The sequence below is a fragment of the Myotis nattereri genome (assembly GCF_964212035.1).
Source record: "Myotis nattereri genome assembly, chromosome: X".
NCBI classification, from domain to species: domain Eukaryota; kingdom Metazoa; phylum Chordata; class Mammalia; order Chiroptera; family Vespertilionidae; genus Myotis; species Myotis nattereri.
Genome location: NC_138078.1, coordinates 101,357,269 through 101,378,332, shown reverse-complemented (window position 1 = coordinate 101,378,332; position 21,064 = coordinate 101,357,269). Strand labels below are relative to the sequence as shown.

The 21,064-nt window shown below is 40.4% G+C and overlaps 1 protein-coding gene across 1 annotated transcript in view; it reads left to right on the top strand.

Moving 5' to 3' along the window:
* CHRDL1 (chordin like 1) overlaps nt 1–21,064 on the top strand; it is a gene marked incomplete at its 5' end in the record, with an annotated part of 199,668 nt that overhangs the window by 92,094 nt on the left and 86,510 nt on the right. The window lies entirely within an intron of this gene.

Genomic DNA, 21,064 nt, shown 5'->3' with positions numbered 1-21,064 from the left:
AAGTGGGGCACATTCTAGGCTCTAATAAGTTATTGGGTACCCAGTAACAGATTTTCATTGGGCTTTTAATCATTTGAAGGTGGATGTCAGTTGGGGGAAGGGAATTGTGGCCCAGAGATTTTTTGCCATAAACAGCTTCTTCCTGCCATGGGAAGTGGGCACCAGGGGAGTTGTAGCATGGTGGCACGTGTCCTATGCAATTAGTGCTGGAATTGCATCTGAGCATAGCTTCTAAATGGTGAGGGGCTCGTCATAAATCAAAGGAGCTGAAATAGCGAGGTTTATGACAGTATAAAGCTGCCTGCCTGCTGAATAGTCACCTCTTCCAGACTGCAGTTATTATGTACACATTGTTAAGAGCAAATCTAAAGGGAAGGCGGGGAGAGACTGTTTCACAAGGCTGTTAGGATGTCTACTTTCACGGTTTGTGGCTAGGGTGTTTGTCTGAGGCAAGGGCTCCCTCAATGACACTTTGTTCACATCTGGCTGGGGCCTGGCTCCCAAACCAGAGGCGTGCAAATGTGGAATGATTCAGAGAATGTTTGTGGGTCCAACAGCAGTCCTAGGAAAAGCTAAGTGACAATTTTGGGATCTTGGTAGTAGAAGCCTTATAGTCCTCTAAGTCTTTTTTGTCTTCCTCTAGGAAGGAGGTGCTGCAATTGGGGTCGGTGGGTGAGCGTTATGGAGTCAAGGAACCCTTTTAAATTGTTTGCAGTGTTTTGTGTAGCTACAAATATGTGTAAATTCCCTTAGGGAGGATCCATAGTTTTATTGGTATTCCTAAAGGTGCTGGACATGACACTAAACACATGAAGAACCACTAGTGTAGGGCATCAATGGCAATATTTTAAATAGTAAAGAAAGAACTTACAAGAGAGAAACCAAACATGTTAGGACAAAAATGATAGGAATGGGACTAGGAATGTGGTTCAGTGAAAACTCTGTTAACTGAAATGTTGCTAGAATGAGTTTTTGTTTAATGGAAAATAAATGCCCAGCCCTTTTTGTCACTACCTTTATAGAGTGAACTCTCCTGCATCCGTAAATGCACTTTGATGAACACAAGCGATTCTTTACCAGGTGATAAAATCTCATATCATGTTACAGGCTTATTGTTCTGAGCATTGGTGATGATAATATATGCTCCAAGATGTAAGAGACTGGCCCAGCATATGATCAACCTAAAAGTTGTTTTTTGGAATCAATCCATAAATGAATTAGGCTTACTCTTTTTGTATATGTTTATTTGCTTTTTCTACTTTAACGGTATTACAAGAGTGTGGTATAGGAGGGATTTGGGTAGATTTGAGCAACATTTTTGATAAAGAGGCTAATCTGCAGAGCTTTTTCTTTTATCTGTCAAGTTGCTCTCATATAACATTATAACAGTTGTTTTGTTTTTTCCCAGAAGACTCGAAAAGTGGTCTAAAGTCATGGGAATTGAAACTGCTATGTAGAGATTGTTCTTCCTTGAAAAGGAGGTTAAGGCATGAGGCAGACACAGGGTAGAAGAGCATAGAATGGAGTATGGCTGTCATTTACCCCAGTTGAATAGCAGGAAGCAAGTATTGAGAAAAAGTATAAGCCAGAAGTATTTTGAAAGAAAAATAAAGTATTAAAAAATTGAGATCATAAATCCCAGAAAAGAGAAAATTGAAAGAAATAAACACATTGTCTTGAAGACTTAAAAAGCCCATTTTATGGAGCATACATAGAAACCAGCTGTTCCCTTTTTTTTTTCTTTCTTGTTCTTGCAAGTCACTTCCTTGTGAGTTTATTTTTCTTCTTGTCAACAATAACCTTTTAGCAGTTCTTCCTGTGGGTAGTGGTATTAAAATTCCCTAATCCTTTTTTTTTAAATTTTGTTTTATTCCTTAAAATATCCCTCTCTGTAAAAAATCAATAAAATATATATATTTTTAAAAAAGAATAGCTGGCTTTCATTCCAGTTCAATAGGGCAGAGAGAGCACATGAGAAAAGTCCTTGTTCTTTTCCAAAGAAGAGTGAGAGATAAAATGTAAAATTAAAAATAAATCAATGAACTTTAAAACTTCAAAATTATAGTCAGAAATTAAAGAAGACTCTTATGGAATAAAACATGGAAGGAAAGAAAGTACAGCAATAATTGGGGCCAAAGCCATTGGCAGTTGGGACTGGATAGAAACAGTTGGGGCCAGGTAGCTGAGCAGGAACTATGGCGTACAATTTGCAGGGGAGTAAGGTTATACTCCTCACATGTAAACAAGGACTGATGTAGCTCTGCCCTCCCCATGTTTTCCCCTAAAATGATCTGACTGACTAAGGTAGGTCCCAGTCGAAGATCATTATCAGGGACTAGCATTGCATAAGAAAACAGAGGTAAAGACAGACCATTCAGTCATGAGGAAGTCCAAGATGAAACACTAATATACGACCTTGTTTAGAGCTCAGTAAACTACAAGTCCTGAAACAACAATTCCGCCAGAAAAGAAGGGAAGAGAAAAAACCCCAGGGATTGTGAGTTTTTTTAAAAAACTTTTAGAAAACAAAGGGAAATTCAGAACTAAGAAAAGCTCTCAAGAAACCTCACAAAAGTGAGAATTCAAACTTGAAAAAATATAAATATTTGAACAATATGAAATGGATTTTTAAATAGTTAAATGCCTTAAACAAATAAAGAAGAGAATAAAATCCCAAGAAATAATGGCCAGGGTTTATAAAACAGCAACCTGAAGATATTTTTAAATATAATTTAAAAGTTGGGGGGAAACTAAGCTATTGAAAAATAAAACAATAGATGGCATAAATAATAGGCATACAAAGATTGGAGAAAGAATTCATGAGTTGGAGGACAGAATTCAAGTAATATATTATTACAAGGAATATAACAAAATGGAAAAAATAAAGAAACAGACTATAGGGTGGTAAAGGCCTGGTGCTAGAGGAGGTCAAGGGGGGAGGGAGAAGGAGATATATGAAATACTTTCAAAAATAAAGGTGTTTTTTTAAAAAATAAAAAAAATGATAGAAGGGGAAGAGGTAACTTTCACAAAGCTAATGACTAAAAAATAAATAAAAAGAAATTTGAGCCTTTGGGCTGAAAAAGTCATGTGCTGATCAAGCTAAATAAAAATAAATCACACATCTACAAACGTCATTGTGTACATCAAAGAAAAAGAGAAAATATAAAAAGCTAGAAGGAGAAAACAGGTTACCTACAAAAGAACTACAAACAGAAAACTTATTACAAATAAAGGAAGTCAACAAGCCATTTATTAATATCTTCAAAGTGCTGAGGGAAAATAAACATTCACCTATAATTTTACCCCCAGCCAAATTATTATTCAAGAATGAGGGCAAAATAAAGACATTTTTGCATATAAGTATTAGGGAGTAGTGCATGGGAGAGGGATAGAGAGTTAGAAACATCAATGAGAGAGAGAAAAAGAGAAACATCAATCAGCTGCTTCCTGCACACCCCCTATTGGGGATGTGCCTGCAACAAGGTACATGCCCTTGACTGGAATCAAATCTGGGACCCTTCAGTCCGCAGGCCAAAGCTCTATCCACTGAGCCAAACCGGTTAGGGCAAAACCAGCTATTCTTTATATTGAAGATAAAACAAGAGCAAATGGGTTTAAACTAAGAATGGAGTTTGATAAAAGGAAGAACTTTAGGACACAATTGTCATTAAAACTTAGAATAAGTGACTAAGGAGAATTTTAGTTTCTTTGCTTTATATTTCTGGAAATCAAAAGGTACCCACCCATCTGAGATAGAGTTGGCACAGTTCTGCTTTGAGACAGGGCAATGGATGTGATGACTCTTCTATATTCCTTTTCCCCAGTGATTATTCAGCATGAGGAAGTTCATGACTTCAGGACCACAGGAATGTTTGGTCAAAGGAAGAGGATCTAGTTTTCTGTCTTAACCCAGTGCAAGGCACGGTGATGAAAATATCCTGACTTAAAAAAAATAGAATATTTAAAGCTAAGATAATGAAAAAGTTCTATATAAAAGAGAAAACAAACAAGAAAACCATATACCCATGGCTTTAGTTTTACACATTATGCTATAGCAGCAGTATCAACTTCACAGAGTGTTCACCTGGGTAGTGATGGACTTGATTGGTTAAGTCCTACTAGGCATGCCTATAGCTCATCTCCCATTAGAGAGGATAGAGAAACCACCATCCCCGTTTGTTTGAGTTTCCCATGGCTCTTGCTTTCTACACTCCCCACTCCTGGAATTTCCAACACTCCTGCAATTTCCAAGGTTCTGACCTGCATTTGAGGTTATCTCCTGGATCTCCTGCTGAACCATGGAAATCAGAGTATGCAGACTGCCTTTTCAAAATTACAAGAGAGAAATCTGTACTGATTCCTGTGAAGAGCAAATGAATTTTTTTTCATCAACACTTCCCTAAGTTTCCATGACAGAGGTCAATCTTGGTCACATACCACAGGGCTCTACTGGGCCCAAAGAATCTGGTGCTACACTGAGGCTAGAAGATACTTAATGGAAAAAGTCCAAACTGCACAGAAGTCAGAAAGGTCATGAAATCTATCATAGTCTCTAAGCAGGACTCTCTGTAGTCTCCAGTAATAAGAAATTTGTGGGCTTCCAGGAAACCAGCTCCTGGGATTGGCTGTCCCACCCCAGGTGGCATGGGCTTGGAAGAACAGCATGGTGGGGCAGACACTTCCCAGCTCAGCACACACACACCAGCTCCTCTTTGAAGTGACTTTCCTGATCTGAATGGCAATTTTTTTTTTCTTCTGTTTTTGGTGTTGGTTAAAAGGGAACACAAAACATTTAAATAAGAATTTTCAAATTTAAAAAAAAAGAAATTTATAGAAATGAAATTCCATATCTTCTCTTTTGGGGGAGTGAAATGGTAAAGTGAGAGGGGAAGAGAAAGACTATGACTTCTCTCCATTTGTTCTTTATGCCCGGTGCATGAAAATTCATGCACTGGAGTGGGGGGTCCCTCAGCTTAGTCTGCCCACTCTCACAGTCCAGGAGCCCTCAGGGTGAGAGGCGACCCAGCGATCAGAGGAAGGTGACGCCCCCATCACACCTCTGCTGCTGCCACTGCTGGCAGCACAAGCCTCGGCCAGCCCTGGTTACCTGAGCTTTGGGTGGCCCTGGGAGGCTAGGCAGCTACCATCTGAAGCTTGTCTGTGCCTTGGGCTGGCCCTGGGCAGCTGGGCAGCTGCCATCCGAGGCTTGCCTGGGCCTCGGGCCAGCCCTGGGCGGCTGGGGGGCTGAGGGGACTGGGCACCGCCATCTTGTGGCTGTGGGTGCCACCATATTTGAGGGCAGGGCATTCAATTAGCATATTCCCTCCTTATGGCTGTGGGCCCCACATCTTTGCAATGGCATGAGGGTCAATTAGCATATTCCCTCTTTATTAGATAGGTTTTTATCACCAAAAAAGACTTTTATAACTACCAGTATCCTAAATCATGATGTTATCTAAGTGGTTTTTTTTTAATGGTCATTCCATTAAGAATGTACTATCAGAATTAATGCATTGGAGTTCCCTTAGAGCAGTGGTCCTCAACCTTCCTAATGTCGTGACCCTTTAATACAGTTCCTCATGTTGTGGTGACCCCCAATTTAATTGTTACAAATTGAACATAATTAAAGCATAGTGATTAATCACAAAACAATATGTAATTATAAATGTGTTTTCCGATGGTCTTAGGCGACCCCTGTGAAAGGGTTGTTCGACCCCCAAAGGGGTCGCGACCCACAGGTTGAGTACCACTGCCTTAGCGGAATTCCAACATTTTCAGGTCATTAAAAGCTGTTATTCCCTAGCTGGTTTGGCTCAGTGGATAGAGTATCAGCTTGCAGACTGAAGGGTCCTGGGTTCGATTCCAGTCGAGAGCACATGCCCGGGTTGCAGGCTCAATCCCCAGTAGGGGGCATGCAGCAGGTAGCCAGTCAATGATTATCTCTCATCATTGATGTTTCTATCTCTCATTCTCCCTTCCTCTCTGAAACAAATAAAAATTTAAAAAGTAAATATTATTTTAAAAAAGAGCTATTATAAAATTGCCAAAATATCTTCTTTGATCTGTTACCAGGGACCTAATCCATAGTGTTCCCTTTTGGCTAGGTGTGAAAATGTTTAGTTCTGTGATATCATTTTAATATGGGCAGTAAAAGTGTGGTTTTGCTAAGAGAGATACCCCTTACCCCAGCCTTTTAAATTCAAGGTAGGTTAAGGAAATGACTTTTCCAGTGATTCATTGGAATCTGTGTATTCCTATAAGGAGAAGCTGGAAGCCCAATGTCATTTATCACTCAACAGGAGTTGGGTTGTGAGCTAGCTAGGGAATACAGGCATTTCTACTATAACGTAATATGTGCATTTATGAAAATTCTCACTTTCTGCCAAACTATACACTGTAAAATAACAAGGCTTAAGGAAAAAACAAGATTGGAGAAAACAATTAGAAACTTATGCAACTTTGTAACCAGAGTACTAACAAAAGAACTATACTAATAAAATACTAGCACAATTTAAAAAGACATCTTACATTTCTAATAAATAAAAGAATATTACTCTAGCCTGGCTGACATGGCTCAGTGGTTGAGCGTTGACCTATGAACCAAGAGGTCACTGGTTCAATTCCCAGTCAGGGCACATCACCAGTGGGGGTTGTGCAGGAGGCAGCCGATCAATGATTTTCTCTTATCATTGATGTTTCTATATCTCTTTCCCTCTCCCTTCCTCTCTGAAATCAATAAAAATATATTTTAAAAAAGAATATTACTCTAAGTATAGACTTCATTTCTCAAAATGGTGACATTAGCTTGAAGGAAGAGATTGTAAGGAAGGATTGAGGCTTCTGAGTTATAGAGACAGAAGAAAACTGCACAAAGATCAGAGAGAATCATCTAATACATACTCATAAGTCAGAATGTATGGTCAAACTGAGCCAGGAGGAAAAAAGTGGGGTGAATAGTAATAAGATAGAGTACTGTATTCTTTCATGGTTGGCTGATTTCAGTTGTGTTGGTATACTTGGCATTCAGCTGCTGTCACTTAATGGTGCAAAATATCAATTTGCTAGGAAAAATCATATATGAACAAATGCAATTTCTGTATTATAACAGCATCATTCTCTTATTGACTACTCACATATGTACAAGTTTGGATTACACAAATCTATAATGTAACAGAAAAAAATCTATAGAAGATGAGGTAGATTTATAGCATTTTGCCTTTAACAGTTTAGAGTGAGGGTTGCAAGTCCACTCTAAATCTATTGTTGTTGGTTTTCGGGGGGGGGGTGGTCTTGGTCTGTAATTACTGACCTATCTACATGTTATGTTCCTCTTTCTTCCCACCTCCTTTTTTATGTAAAAAGAGGGTTTAGTTCTATGACTATGTCTATGTCCATATGTGTGATTTTCAATTTTACAATAATCAAGTAGATAGGACTTTATATTGTTCCTCCTAATTTTATTTTAAGGGCAAAATCTCAAGGGGGATTATTTTTTTATTGCGGTAAAGTACACGTAACATAAAATGTATGATTTTAAAGTGTATAATTTAGTGGCATTAAGAACATTCACAATGTTGTATAATCATCACCACTAATCTAGTTCCCTCAATTTTTCACCACCCCAAAGGGAAACCCTATGTCAATTTAATAGTCACGCTCCATTACCTCCCAGGTCCTGGAAACCATTAATCTGCTTTCTGTTTCTATGGATTTTCATATTCTACATATTTCATATAAATGGAATTATATTATACATAGCCTTTTGTGTCTGGATTCTTTCACTTAGCATAATGTTTTCAAGATTAATTCACAATGTAGCATGTCATTCCTTTTTGTGACTGAATAATACTCCATTGTATTGATACACCACATTTTGTTTATCCATTCATCAGTTGATGGGCGTTTGTGTTGTTTCCACCTTTTGGCTTTTGTGAATAATGCTACTAAGAACAAGTACAAGTTTCCATGTACAAGTTTTTGTGTGGCTTATGTTTTAAATTATTTGGGGTATAATACCTAAGAGTGGAATTTCTGAGTCATATGGTAATCCTATGTGTAATTTATTGAGGAATATCTCCCCAATTTTAAAGCCACCCCATCTTCTTTCTGTTTATTTCTTTGAGTGTTGGCTGTCTGCCATCCTCACAATTGCTGCCATCACCATCATCCATGTCTGATCTCCATACCTCTCTCCTAACTTATTTTGTTCTTCTCTAAATTGTGTATTCATTTTTCTCTTGGATTTTATTGAAAAAGGTCAATTCCTTTTAAACAATAACAGCCAATTAGCATACTGTTTTCCTCCAATAAGGCAATTACAGTAGTTATAGTATGCAAGATGATCAATTGGGGACCATGTTTTTTTTTTTTTTGCCTGCAAAAGACTAATGTATTTAAACACACACACAACTCTTTCATGATTAGCAGCTATCCAAAATCCTGAACATTATGGAATGTTGGTCTCTGGATTACAGAGGTTTTACTTTATTGTTATTATTACCATTGTTAGTATTTTTAGACTGATTGTTGAGATGTCGCAACAAAGATGTTCACTATCGATTATTAGATCACCCATAACCACACTGACTACTTTCTTACCTCTTGAAGCCCTTTCACTATCTTCCATGTTTTATTTCCATTTTTTTCTTCATATACTTGGCCCTTGAACACCATGCAGAGTATGAAGGGTTAAATTCTTCTTCAGGAAAGTGGCACCAACCTGTCTTCTGCTAGGTGAAATGATCCTTATCTCTGTAAATCCTGGGGATTTCATTGCTTTTTTAAAAAGAATATGATTTTCAGCTATTATGCTGGAAGCCCTTACATCATATAAGAATAGGACTTAGGAAACCCATGGTGTTCTTTTATGGTAGAGCAGAACTCTTCTACTTCTTTCAATGGACATTACTCATAGCTGCCCCCCACACAAAGGTGAGGAAGGTGGTACTTCCTTTGGGGATAACAAGTAAACCTTCCATTGACTTTCTACAATTAGGAAACCTCCGCCATTACAATCACTATTCTGGGTGAAGGCAGTGTTTCCCAAAGTTTGTTGCAAGGCACACAATTTTATGGGATGATAATAGGTTTACTAGGGAAAACATTTATATGGTCAAATAAACTCCAGAGAGTTTCTGTACTAGACAAAGATAAACAGGTTTCTTTTAATGCAGGACTTCTCAGAGCCTTTAATATATTAATACACATTATGAATCTACAAGAGATGTAAGAGATGCAGTATTTTCAAAACTTATTTAGCCATAGGTCCAACTTTTTTATAGAACACTTTGCAGGATTAGTCTTGTATTATGCCACTGAATTTTCAGAAGTTATTTATATTATAGCAATAACCTATTGGTATATATAGTATCTTAGTTTGGAGAAGTTTATTAGGGTAGTGGGCCACTTTAGAACAATATCCCAAACTAGTGTTCCTCAAACTTTAGTGTGCTTAAAGATAATCTTGTGATTGTTGAAAAGTGCAGACGCCCAGGCCCTACACTGAAAATTCAGATTCACATGGGTTCAGTGGGTATTTTGCCCTTTAAACAGACACTTCAATTTTCATGAAGTTGGACTGGGGACTGCAATATGGTATTAGGGCCCAGGGGAGATCTTAATAAAAGGGATCAAAAACACTGCCTAAAGAGAACAGTTCCAGGTAAGATCTGAAGTAGAGGGCCCTACGTATCTGCAGAGGGCAGGGAGCAACATGACAACATTGTTTCTCTGTTGTGAAACTGTGTGACACTGCCCCAGGACTAAGCCTGCAGCAACATGTGCACAGTTTCATCTTGCCGACCTCCCTGCTTTCCAGGAGCTCCCATCCAAAGACTTCCTTTCTGTCATCTTCCACATTCAGAGCCCCTGGTTTTCATGTCCAGAAAGAAGGACTCTCCATGGGGAGCATCCCCTCAACCCCACCCATTGTTCATGACTTGTTCTTGGCGAGAAATGAATGGCATTGCTCGGAATTAGCCCAGGAATTTCTGCTGATAAACAAATGAAACTCTCAAAGGGAAAGGCAATCAACATAGTTTGAAATAAAATTAGTGTTTTCAACTTAATCTGTTTTCAACTTATTTTGAAACTAGAATCACATCCTGGGGTATGTTAAAGTGAGGTTTAGTAAAAGGCCCTGTAGTGAGCTTTCTTCCTGGTTGCATGGCTGACCCTTAAACCAGGGCCTGCTTTCTGAATAAGTGGAGCAGGTGAGTATTACCTGGATTTCCTGTGACCTTCCCTGCCAAGTTGCCTGAAACCTGAAATGCTGTCATTATTACAGCTTCATCTTTTGAATTGAGACTTTGATGCCCTATATACCCATCTATCTTTCAAAGTGGTCACTTAACTCTTAAGTTAATCATTTTAATTTACTCTGCACAGAGGATCTAGAAAGTAGAATTTGATGGTAGAAGTGGGGGTGGGGTGGGAAATCCCAAAGCCACAGTCTGGATACCTGGAAGAGTTATTGGATTGGAGGGAGAGGGTAGCACTGAAAGAAGAGACTAGGGAATTAGGTTTAAAACCTTCCCCATAATCCCACAGAGCACCAAACCTCTCCATAATACCAATGCTAAGTTCTTTGTTCGTAGCAGAGGACACAGTGGTTTCTGGGATGAGTTGCCAGCTCTCAAGTTTTTCACTTTGGGTTTGTTAATTTAATTCAGTATGTTCCCGAAGTAACCAGATATCCTCCCTATCTGTTGCCTAGAGCCAAAAGGTTTCACTTCAGGGTTTTGGATGCAAAATAACTATAACCCAAAAGGTTTACCAGATTATTTACAGCCACTAAAATAAATAACAGTCTTTATTAGAATGATTTTTATCTGATTTTTGTATTTGCATTTTTACACTGTCAGCTGTTCCCTAAAAGTGATCTTAAAACTGGCAGACTTAGGGTGTCAGTTATTAAAATCTCCAAAATGCACCTCATCACAGGACGCCATTTTGGCTATCACAGTAGTTTATTTTATAAAGGTCTTGATGTGTCATCCCTTTTCTTTGCTATATATAGGCTAAAACCAGAGAGTGGGAACTGGTTTAGCAATAGATGGGTGGTTGCGGAAGCAGGATTTTTTTTTTCTACTCCCTGAGTTGGAGAGACACTATGAAGCATATATACTGTATCTTTAAAGAATAAGATAAATCATCCTGACCTATGTGGCTCAGTGGTTGCAGTGTCATCCCATATACCAAAAGATGGCAGGTTTGATTCCTTCCTGGTCTGGGCACATATTCAGGTTGTGGGCTCGATCCCTGGTTAAGGCATGTTGATGTTTCTCTCTCAAATCAATTTTAAAAAAAAGGGAGGGGGGAGCATGGGATAAATCAAAGTTGTTTGCAGCAGGGGAAGAAGGTTGGTTGATTTTTTTTAATTTGGGAAGGAAGGGGAAGACATCAAACTTGGTAGCAGAGGTTACTTTTAAAACATAAAAATAAGGCAAGTGGCCTAGCTATTGTGGCTTAGCGGTTGAGCTTCCACCCAGGAACCAAGAGGTCTTGGGGATTCAATTCCTGGTCAGGGCACATGCCCTAGTTGCAGGTTCCATCTTCAGTGTAGGAAGCAGCGGATAGATAATGTTTCTCTCTTATCATTGACTAGAGGCCCAATGAATGAAGTTTGTGCAAGAGTAGGCCTTCCTTCCCCCAGCTGCTGGCACCAGCTTTCCTCTGGCACCCGGGACCCGGGCATCCCTCACAGCCCCAGCTTCATCTGGAAGGTTGTCCAGAAGGACATCCAGTCTAATTAGCACATTATGCTTTTATTATTATAGATGTTTCTGTCTCTCTATCCCTCTCCCTTCCTCTCTCTCTAAAAATTAGTAAGAACATATTTTTTTAAAAAATATATTTTATTGATTTTTTACAGAGAGGAAGGGAGAGAGATAGAGAGTTAGAAATATCGATGAGAGAGAGACATCGATCAGCTGCCTCCTGCACATCTCCTACTGGGGATGTGCCCGCAACCCAGATACATGCCCTTGACCGGAATCGAACCTGGGACCTTTCAGTCCGCAGGCCGACGCTCTATCCACTGAGCCAAACCGGTTTCGGCAAGAACATATTTTTAAAACATAAGGCAAGTGTCTCTGCAAGCTCTATGTTTTTTCTTTAGCAAATTCATACAACTCTGATTTCTCTACCTTCACAAGAACATGCTTTTAGGGACCTAAGGCCAAATTAGAGTCCATACTCACCATCATACCTTTTATATGCTGTGTTCCTTTATTATTTTAATAGAGAAATGGGACTGAGAAGGAGGGGTAAGGAAATTTTGCTTTCTTTCTCCCTTGTTTTGTTTCCCTGCTTCCCTTCCTCCTTCTTTGACTTTACTCCCTTCCTCCTTCCTTTCTTTCTTAAAAAAAATATTTTTATTTGCTTTAAAAATTATTGTAGTAAAATATACATAACGTAAAATTCACCATTATAACTACTTCTAAGGATATAGCTCTCTGGCATTAAGTGCATTTCCATTGTTGGACAACCATCACCACCATCCATCTCCAGAATTTTTTATCTTCCCAAATTTAAACTCTGTATCCATTAAACAACTCTGCATTTTCCCCTCTCCCAGCTCTTGGCAACCCTCATTCTGCTTTCTGTCTCCTATGAATTTGACTAGATATATAAGTGGAATCATACAGTATACAGGGTTGGGCAAAAGTAGGTTTATAGTTGTTCATATGGAAAATAATGACACAAGAATAAACTATTTTGCATATTCACAACTGTAAACCTACTCTTGCCACACTCTGAATTTCCTCCTGTGACTGGCTTATTTCACTTAGCACAATGTTTTCAAGGTTCACGCATGTTGTAATGTTTCTCTCTTTTTTTAAAAAATAAGTGTGAGGAGCATGGAAATAAATTTAAGAAGAGGCCGGTAGTAGAGATCCTCGAAGAAGTCAGGAGACAACCAAAGTGTCTTAAAAGAACCTGACAAATGTTTGTTTTCTGAGCACATATTTCATAGGATGAGGAGGACCCCAGAGACCACACTATCTTGAAGAATGACAGCCATGACAAGCGGTAACTGTGAAATGCTGGTTTTTGAAAGATAGACGCATTCCTAATTAACATTTCCCGGGAAACTTAAGAGAACATCATCTATTAGGAACCGGTTACCTGCAGGTTTTTCATCATTTAGAGAAATCCATAGGGGTAGAACTGTGTCCATATTTCCCTTTATCTGGAGAAGTACATTTCCATAAAGGCCTCCTCTGAGATTGCTTTTTGAGGGAAATCATGTCTGGTGCCATTCAGTATGGTTTTACTAGAAAAATTATTAAAGGATCAGAGTATCAAACTTACAATGCAATATTGAAGGAAAAGTATAATTACTGAGCCTGATGAAAGAAAGACTGAAGGGACTTCAACAATCTTCAGAAAGAAAATATGGTCTTAGAGATAGATGACCAGCTTTCTCCTTCCATTTCCAAAGCAGGCAGAAAAAAATAAGTTTAGCTTTTAAAAAGTTAAGTACAAGGAAGTACTTCCAGACATGGATATGGGGAGCAGAAGTTCAGGTCTGGGGTGGTGCGAGTGGGGTGGAGAGGGTAAATGGTGGAAATCTGTAATATTTTCAACAATAAAATGTCAATGTATTACAGCTTAAGCTTAATGCTGAGTAAAAACAGACACACACACACAAATACATACAATGTGCGTCTATTAATATGAAGTTCAAAACAGGTAAAACAAAGTAATATTGTTTAGGGAGGTGCATAAGTGTGATAAAACTATAATAAAAAACAAGGCAATAATTATCCCCAAATTCAGGATTGTGGTGATTTCCAGTCTGGAGGATGGGGTCCTTTGGGCTTTTGGCAATGTTTTCTTGACCTACATGGTAGTTACAGAAGTGTTTGTTTTATAATCATCAGTTCATTTATGTTTTAGTTATATTTCCTAGAATAATGTATTTTTAAATGACACTACATTTTCATTTGTTTTAGATGGTTATGATTGGAAGCAAAAATGACCAGAAGGCTTTTAAATGTTACAGTCAAGCTTAAGATTGTATATGTGCATGTGGTTATTGAGGGGGAGGGGGGACGGTGCTGTCACTTTTGTTTGTTTACATTATTTTGGTCAGGGTTTTGTTTGTTTGCTTTTTTGTTTTCTCCACAAAGCAGATCAGTCCCAAAGCCTGGAAAAGGGTGTGTTCTCTGTCCTCCAGGTTTGCCCTTGGAATTAGTAAGAAGGCATTTGGAACATTTGGGGTTTTGACCTCCAAGGTGCATTGTTTACAAATACTTTGGCATCTGAATGAAGCTGTCTGACTTCAGGGCCAAAGGGCCCCATTTGACTTCCTGAATCAGGACCATATTTGGGAAGGCGAGAGAGCTTTGTTCCTATGGGGTACGCATTCCTCCCCCCAGGTGAGGCTATATTGTGCTGACATGTGGGGAGGAAGGCATGTGGCTAGTAAGGAGATGTACTCTAAACTTGCTCTCCCCCCAATTCACTGTGGGACTTTCACCGAGCTGGCTAGCCTCTTTAGGTCTGCTTTCTCAGCTTGAAAAATGTGAGTTATAATTTCTACCTTCTCTGAAGATTTTCATTGACAGTGAAAACTAAGTTGATATGAGAAATTGCTTTGAAAAGTATAAAAAGGTATATATAAACAAGGCCATGTGCAGAAAGGGAAAAAGGACTTAAATCCTGAGCCCCTAGATTGCATCATTAAGACAGAATGTTGGCAAAGCCTGAATGAAACTGGCATTTTGGTACTTGTTCCCATAGATCCCAATAACAACAGCCCCATAACCAGGCACTGAACATTATCATCTCTAGCTTCAGGGATTATTTGTGGAGGGTCTAAAGAAAACAGGTGACAGGTTAATGAGTGACAGACAGAAGGCATATAATAAATAGCATCACCTCTGCCTTATTTCTCTTTCCTTCTGATTAGATTTCAGAGGTGCCCTTTGTGAGTGTGCTACCCAATAATGCCAATGCTCTCAAAGCAGAGTGAGCCCTTAGCAGAAACATGGGGTAATGCTGAGAATGCACTCAGAGACAAGGTAACAATCTCTGGGCTGCCTTCAAAGCTTGATGGGGATTCTTTTTTGTTTCTTGGCTGTTCCTGAACCCTTATCCCACCCACAATAATAAAATTGTGGAGCAAGATTCCTTGCTCTGTACTGCTGTGTGCTGATTAGACTGCCATAATTCCTCTTAGCAGGCCAGGACTGCTTTAATAACTACTTTCTTATTAATTCACATTTTGACTGGAGCCTGTCATCGAGCACCTTAAGTGCATCCCAGCATGACCCTACTGAGGGGTCCTCTCAGACCACCAGATGAGGGGGAAAGCCATTGCTGTAGTTCTGCTTCCCAACCAGGGAGGATCAGTCCTCCCCCTTCTCCCAGGGCTCTGGAAATGTTGGAGAACTGTTTTGGTCATCACAGTGATTTGGGGAATGTCCTTGGCATTTAGTGGCCAGGAATTGGGATGTTAAATGTTCCGCAATGAGTAGGAACACAATGCAGTGAAGGAAGTGTGCCCCTCCAAATTCCAGTTGTGATCCTATTGGAAAACCCTGGACAGTAGCTTTACCCAGAGAAGCCCAGGGGAGGGAGTGTCCTCTGAACCAGAAGTTGGTGGTATACATCAATTCACTCATTCACCCACTCACTCATTAATGCCTTTCATGAACATTTACTGAGTGAAAACTTTAGACCAGGTTCCAAATATGATGTTGAGGTTTCAGAGTCCCTGCCTCAAGGAGCTCACAGTCTAGTGAGGGATACAGGCTTAACAAGATCATTAAGACGCCATGAGATGTGTACTCTGGTAGAGGTGCGGACAAGGCCTAGACAGTCATAGAGGGAAGGGAGAGAGAAACATTCTACACAGATCCAAGAGCTAGGCTTCTCAGAAAAGAGTGGACATTCAAACTGGGTTCTGAGAGATGAGTGGGACTTTGCCAGATGGATAAGGGAGAGGGGGAGAGCAGGTGCAAAGGCATGTGTGGGAACAAGACTGGGGTGAGTGTGATCTGTGTGAGAGGGAGGAAGCTTAAAAGGTCAGGTTGATGGGACCCAGACACAAAGGACCTCCTATGTCTTACGGTTAGACATTATTTTGTAGAGCAAGCCCACAGCAAACATCAAGAATAAGTAAAGTGTGTCTTTGATTTCCCATGCATCTTTTGCACCCAGTTCCTCTCTCAGTCACCACTTCCTCACCTTTCTCCCAGCCACTCAGTTCTCATATAGTCACTATCTGATGAGAATTAGGCTAGCTGGGTTGTCTCTTTCGGGAGATTCATTCTTTAGTGGCAAAAAGGTCAATGCTTAACTAAAAGAATTCACTATGGATAGAATTCTAGATGTTAGTGGAAAAACTATGTGGAGGGAACCTTGAAGAACTGAGTACTGAGGAGACAGTGCAGAGGGCCTTCATTCATTTTACACACACTCAATATGAGTGCAAGTGTACGTGAGGTGCATGTATGAGTGGGTGAGAGTGTGTGTGTGAGGGGATAATAATTCCTGCCTCAGGACCATTGTGAGGCTGAGATGAATTAGTACATGTCAGAGGCTTAGCACTGAGCCTGGCCCATAGTCTTCCATTGATAAATGCAAGCTCTTTTTTATTTTTTAAATCTTTATTATTGAAAGTATTAGATATGTCTCACTTTCCCTTCATTGACCCCTTCTAGCCTGCCCCCACCTTCACCCCAGACCTACACCACGCTATTGTCTGTGTCCATGGGTTATTGCATATATGCATAGAAGTTGTTTGGCTGATCTCTTCCACCCATCCACCCACCTCAGCCTTCCTCTTTTTATTATTTTAGAATACAGGGCCAGAGTTTGGTCTCGGAAAATGGGAACAAGCTGACCAGGAGGAAGATGAGGATTTTATGCTATGATTTAGGTGGCTGTATCTGGCTGGTTTCAAATATGTGCCTAGGCCACATCCTAACACTGGGAAAATACAATTTTTCAGCATGTAGCTTAGAAAAAATATCAGTTTTTCAAGTGGAGTCATAACATTAGTTGTATACATTTGGGTTGACTTTCTCATCTCCATTGAAACACATGGCAGGTAGGAAGGTGTTGTTTAACAGGCAATGCAAACTGCCTTGAAGCCCAGGTCAGCAGGTCTGTCCTCATGTGTGGAAACACAAAATAGAACACACTTAGGGCCAGAGCCAGGGAGATGCATTAGAAATAAATTAACTTGGGAGGGACTGGATGAGTGAACAAAAGTCTTAGCTGAGAGAAGGAAGAAACAAAAGGAGAGGAAATGCTGGGAAGGATAGGATACAGAATATCATCCAGCTGCCCCCAAACTGAACTTACAATGTTTTCTGTGTTCTCTTTAGAAGAGGGGTTGGCCTGTCCAGCATTCAATGGAAACTTGTTGATTGACACGGAATTGGGCAAAGTTCAGTGTGAGTGCGCCTTTAGCTATTTATTTGATTTTTTTTTAAATTGCACCCTTTGCAATGAGACTGTTTAGTTTCTCCTGGCGCCCTGAGGCAGTGAGTTTAGATTGTTAAAATAGCAGCCATTAACACTATCTGTGTTATGACACTGTTCTCCCTGCCCCCCTTCAAAGGAATTAAGCATGCAGTTGTTTGACAAAAGTTAAATTCTCTTCTCCCCAGCAAGAGAAATGAAGAATCCTCCTCTGAGTCAGAGCACATTTGCTTAGCCCTCACACCAAAGCTTCCAAGTCTATCTTCCTTCCATAAAGTCCCCACTGAAGCACACATGACCTTCACAGACACACTCTCCACCATACTCACTCTCACATACATTTTCACACACTCACACGCCCACCCATTTCCTGAGCTAGAGGAACCCTGGGGAGGTCTTGCACCTGTCTTGATGTTCTTTTACTGCTTTCTTTTATTTGTTTTGATTTGCTTTCTTTTATTTGTTTTGATTTGAAGTCAGTCTTTGGGATTAAATTATATAACTTTATTCATGTTATTAATAGTGTTGTGGAGGGAGCATGTAAGGACTTTCTCCTCAGTTCTGGCCATGCTTGCTTCTCTCAACTAATAAATGCAATGCTGACTTTCACGGATAAATCAAACTGGTCTTTTAGACTTTGTATACTATGCCTCTTGGGAAAATAGCCCAGGGAGCTCTAAAAGATGCATGAATTACTGGAGTATCTAGGTTATTTATAGTTTGGCTAAAAGGGAATTTTTCATTAGAGGACTGGAATACTGTGGCTTTCCCAAAAGCCCTGAGGAAAGATCAAAGAAGAGTTAGTGGAAGAAGTGTGGAGTAGCTGAGCTCCTGAGCAGGGCAATAATGGTGTTGGGAATAGAGCCACTCTGTCTGGGAAGGTCAGCATTGGTTACAGTTCAACAGCCACAATCAGCTCAGGCCTAGAAGATAGAAGATACAGAGAAGTTCTGTATTCACTGGACATCTTTGATAATATATATGTATATATATATATATGTATATATATATGTATATATATATATAGTTTAGAGGCCCGGTGCATTTCATGCACTGGAGTGGGGGGTCCCTCAGCCCGGCCTACCCCCTTTCACAGTCCTGGAGCCCACAGGGGTGGGAGGCGACACAGCGATCAGGGGAAGGTGATGCCCTCATCACACCTCTGCTGCTGCCACTTTCGACAACGCAAGACTTGGCTGGCCCTGGTTACCTGAGCATTGGGTGGCCCTGGGGGCTGGGCAGCCACCATCCAAGGCTTGCCTGTGCCTTGGGCCGGCCCTGGGTGGCTGGGGGGCTGAGGGGACTGGGGGACTCTGGAGGCAGGCCTTGGGGCTGAGGGGACTGGGCACTGCCATCTTTTGAGGGCATGTCAGTCAATTAGCATATTCTCTCCTTATTGGCTGTGGGCGCCACCATCTTTGAGGGAGTGATGGTCAGTTAGCATATTCCTTCCTTATTGGCTGTTGGTGCCACCATCTTTGCATTGGTGTGAGGTTCAATTAGCATATTCCCTCTTCTATATATATATATATATATATATATATATATATATATTCAACAGAATTTTTCCAATGATGGAAATATTCTGTACTTTTCAATATGGCAGCACATGTGGCTGTTGGGTAATTGAAATGTGACTGAGGAACTAACTAACTGATGAATTACATTTAATGTTAATTAGTTTAAATGTAGATAAACATAGGTGACTAGTGGCTGCTGTAGTGGATGGCAGGGCTCTATTCACTGGATACTTTTTGCTAGGTTGAATTTAATTGTACTTTCCATTCATTTGTTCAGTGCCTTGCAAATAGATCATAAACTTCCTGAGGGCAGGAATAATATCTTCTGTAACCAAAGAAATTATACCTAGAAGAAATTATTTGCCCAGCTCTCTCTCCTCTAATGGGGAGACTGAGAAAGACTCTATAACTCCCTTGAAGCCACAGTGTTCATTATAACTAGCTGAACCTGGAAACTAAGTCTCCCCACCTACTGGAATATGTTTCTGTCACATATCCCTTGCAGATAAGTTTCAAAGGAGTAAATATCTTCTTCCTTTCCACTCTCTTCACTGCTTATAACTGAGAGTAATCTCTTGATATGAAAATAATTTGTAACCCAAGGATCTTTATCTCCTCATGTGCCAAGGCACAATGTAGGCTCTGGACAAATGTTTGTGGAATGAATTAACTCCCTAAGGCTTTTCTGTTGTCTATTATGTTTTATGTTATATGTTTCAAGAAAATCTGTTTTTGTCTCACTCAGTGTGTTTGAGTCAGCCTCTGCTCTGTGGATGTGGCCACGGCCTGTGTAGGTGTTCAGGTATAGACTAGAGAGTCTTGGGAAACTGCCGAGCAGGCTGATGAAAATACTCTAGCTCTTTGCGTTTCAGGCCCCACCTGCATTCTGAATTCTCTAGACTTGATGGTAACCAGAAACATCAGGCATAACTCCCTCACTTCTTCACTTGTTCTCTGGCAAAGCACATTCACCTAGAACTAAAATTATCACAAGCAAGACTTGGGGCCATACTTTACTAGTCACCTTAGAAATTGTGAGAAAACACCCAGTCCAGACTAATTTCAGTATCAACTGCTAAAAGGGAAAAAAATTCAACTCAGAGGTCCAAGTAAAGTATCATTTTACCTTCTTCCTCCTTTCTCTATTTTCCTCCCCAGACCTTTAACCCCTCACCCAGAGTTAACCAATGGTAACTCAGCAATAGCTGAATTGAAGAAAAACCCATTATAGCCACCAAAGGCTGAGTTTCAGCCAAGCAGCTGGCTTCTCCAGGCAGCCCTGCCAAGAGCCAGACCAAAGCAAGGGAGCAAATGGCCTGCATCCCATCTGCAGTGGAATGGCTGGCTCATTTGTTGGTACCACCTAATGAAAGAGTGATCCAGTACTGAGATAGAAGGCTTCCAGGGACCCACCCAGCCCTAAAAATCTTAAGCCCAAGTATAGTCATTGGATGCCAGAGACACTGGAGAAAGTCTTTGGAGCATGTAGAACACCATGCCAATTGGAGTGCCTGCTAAGCCAGCTCAGGATTCCTAACATTCCAGCCACACCATATACACCCCACCCCCAGAGGGCAGCCAGTGGCCACAGCAGAGGCGATGTCCAGTGGGCTGAGACCCTCATCAGATCCTCCAAGAGCCTGTTCCCTCGCATAGGGCTTGCCTGCTTGCCCTGTGTTCAGTTCAGGGAGGTGGACAAAGCGTACCGCCCAGTTTAGCCTGAGAATATCACTTGCCATGGAATCTCCAGGCAGTGAATCATTTTGAGCAAGCACTTAAGCAACTTTCCACTGAGTCATCCTGAGGACTGTCAGGTTCACTAATCCTGACATATACTGTGTATATCCTTTGTTCATATCCTGTCCCCATCCTAATACCGGGGAAGCAGGGAGGTGGTAATCAACAGAACTTTAAAGATGTGCTTATTTGAAATAATTTGTATGAGGGCTCCCTTCACCTCTCTATCTCCAAAAAGGCCTGAAGTACTAATTAAAATCCTGCCAGTACCAATGTTTGATCTCTGTGTGCTGTTGATTATACAGTTACCAAGAATGTGTACTCTTTACTCTGAGTGGTGGTGCATGTTGGATTTCTTTTCCAGA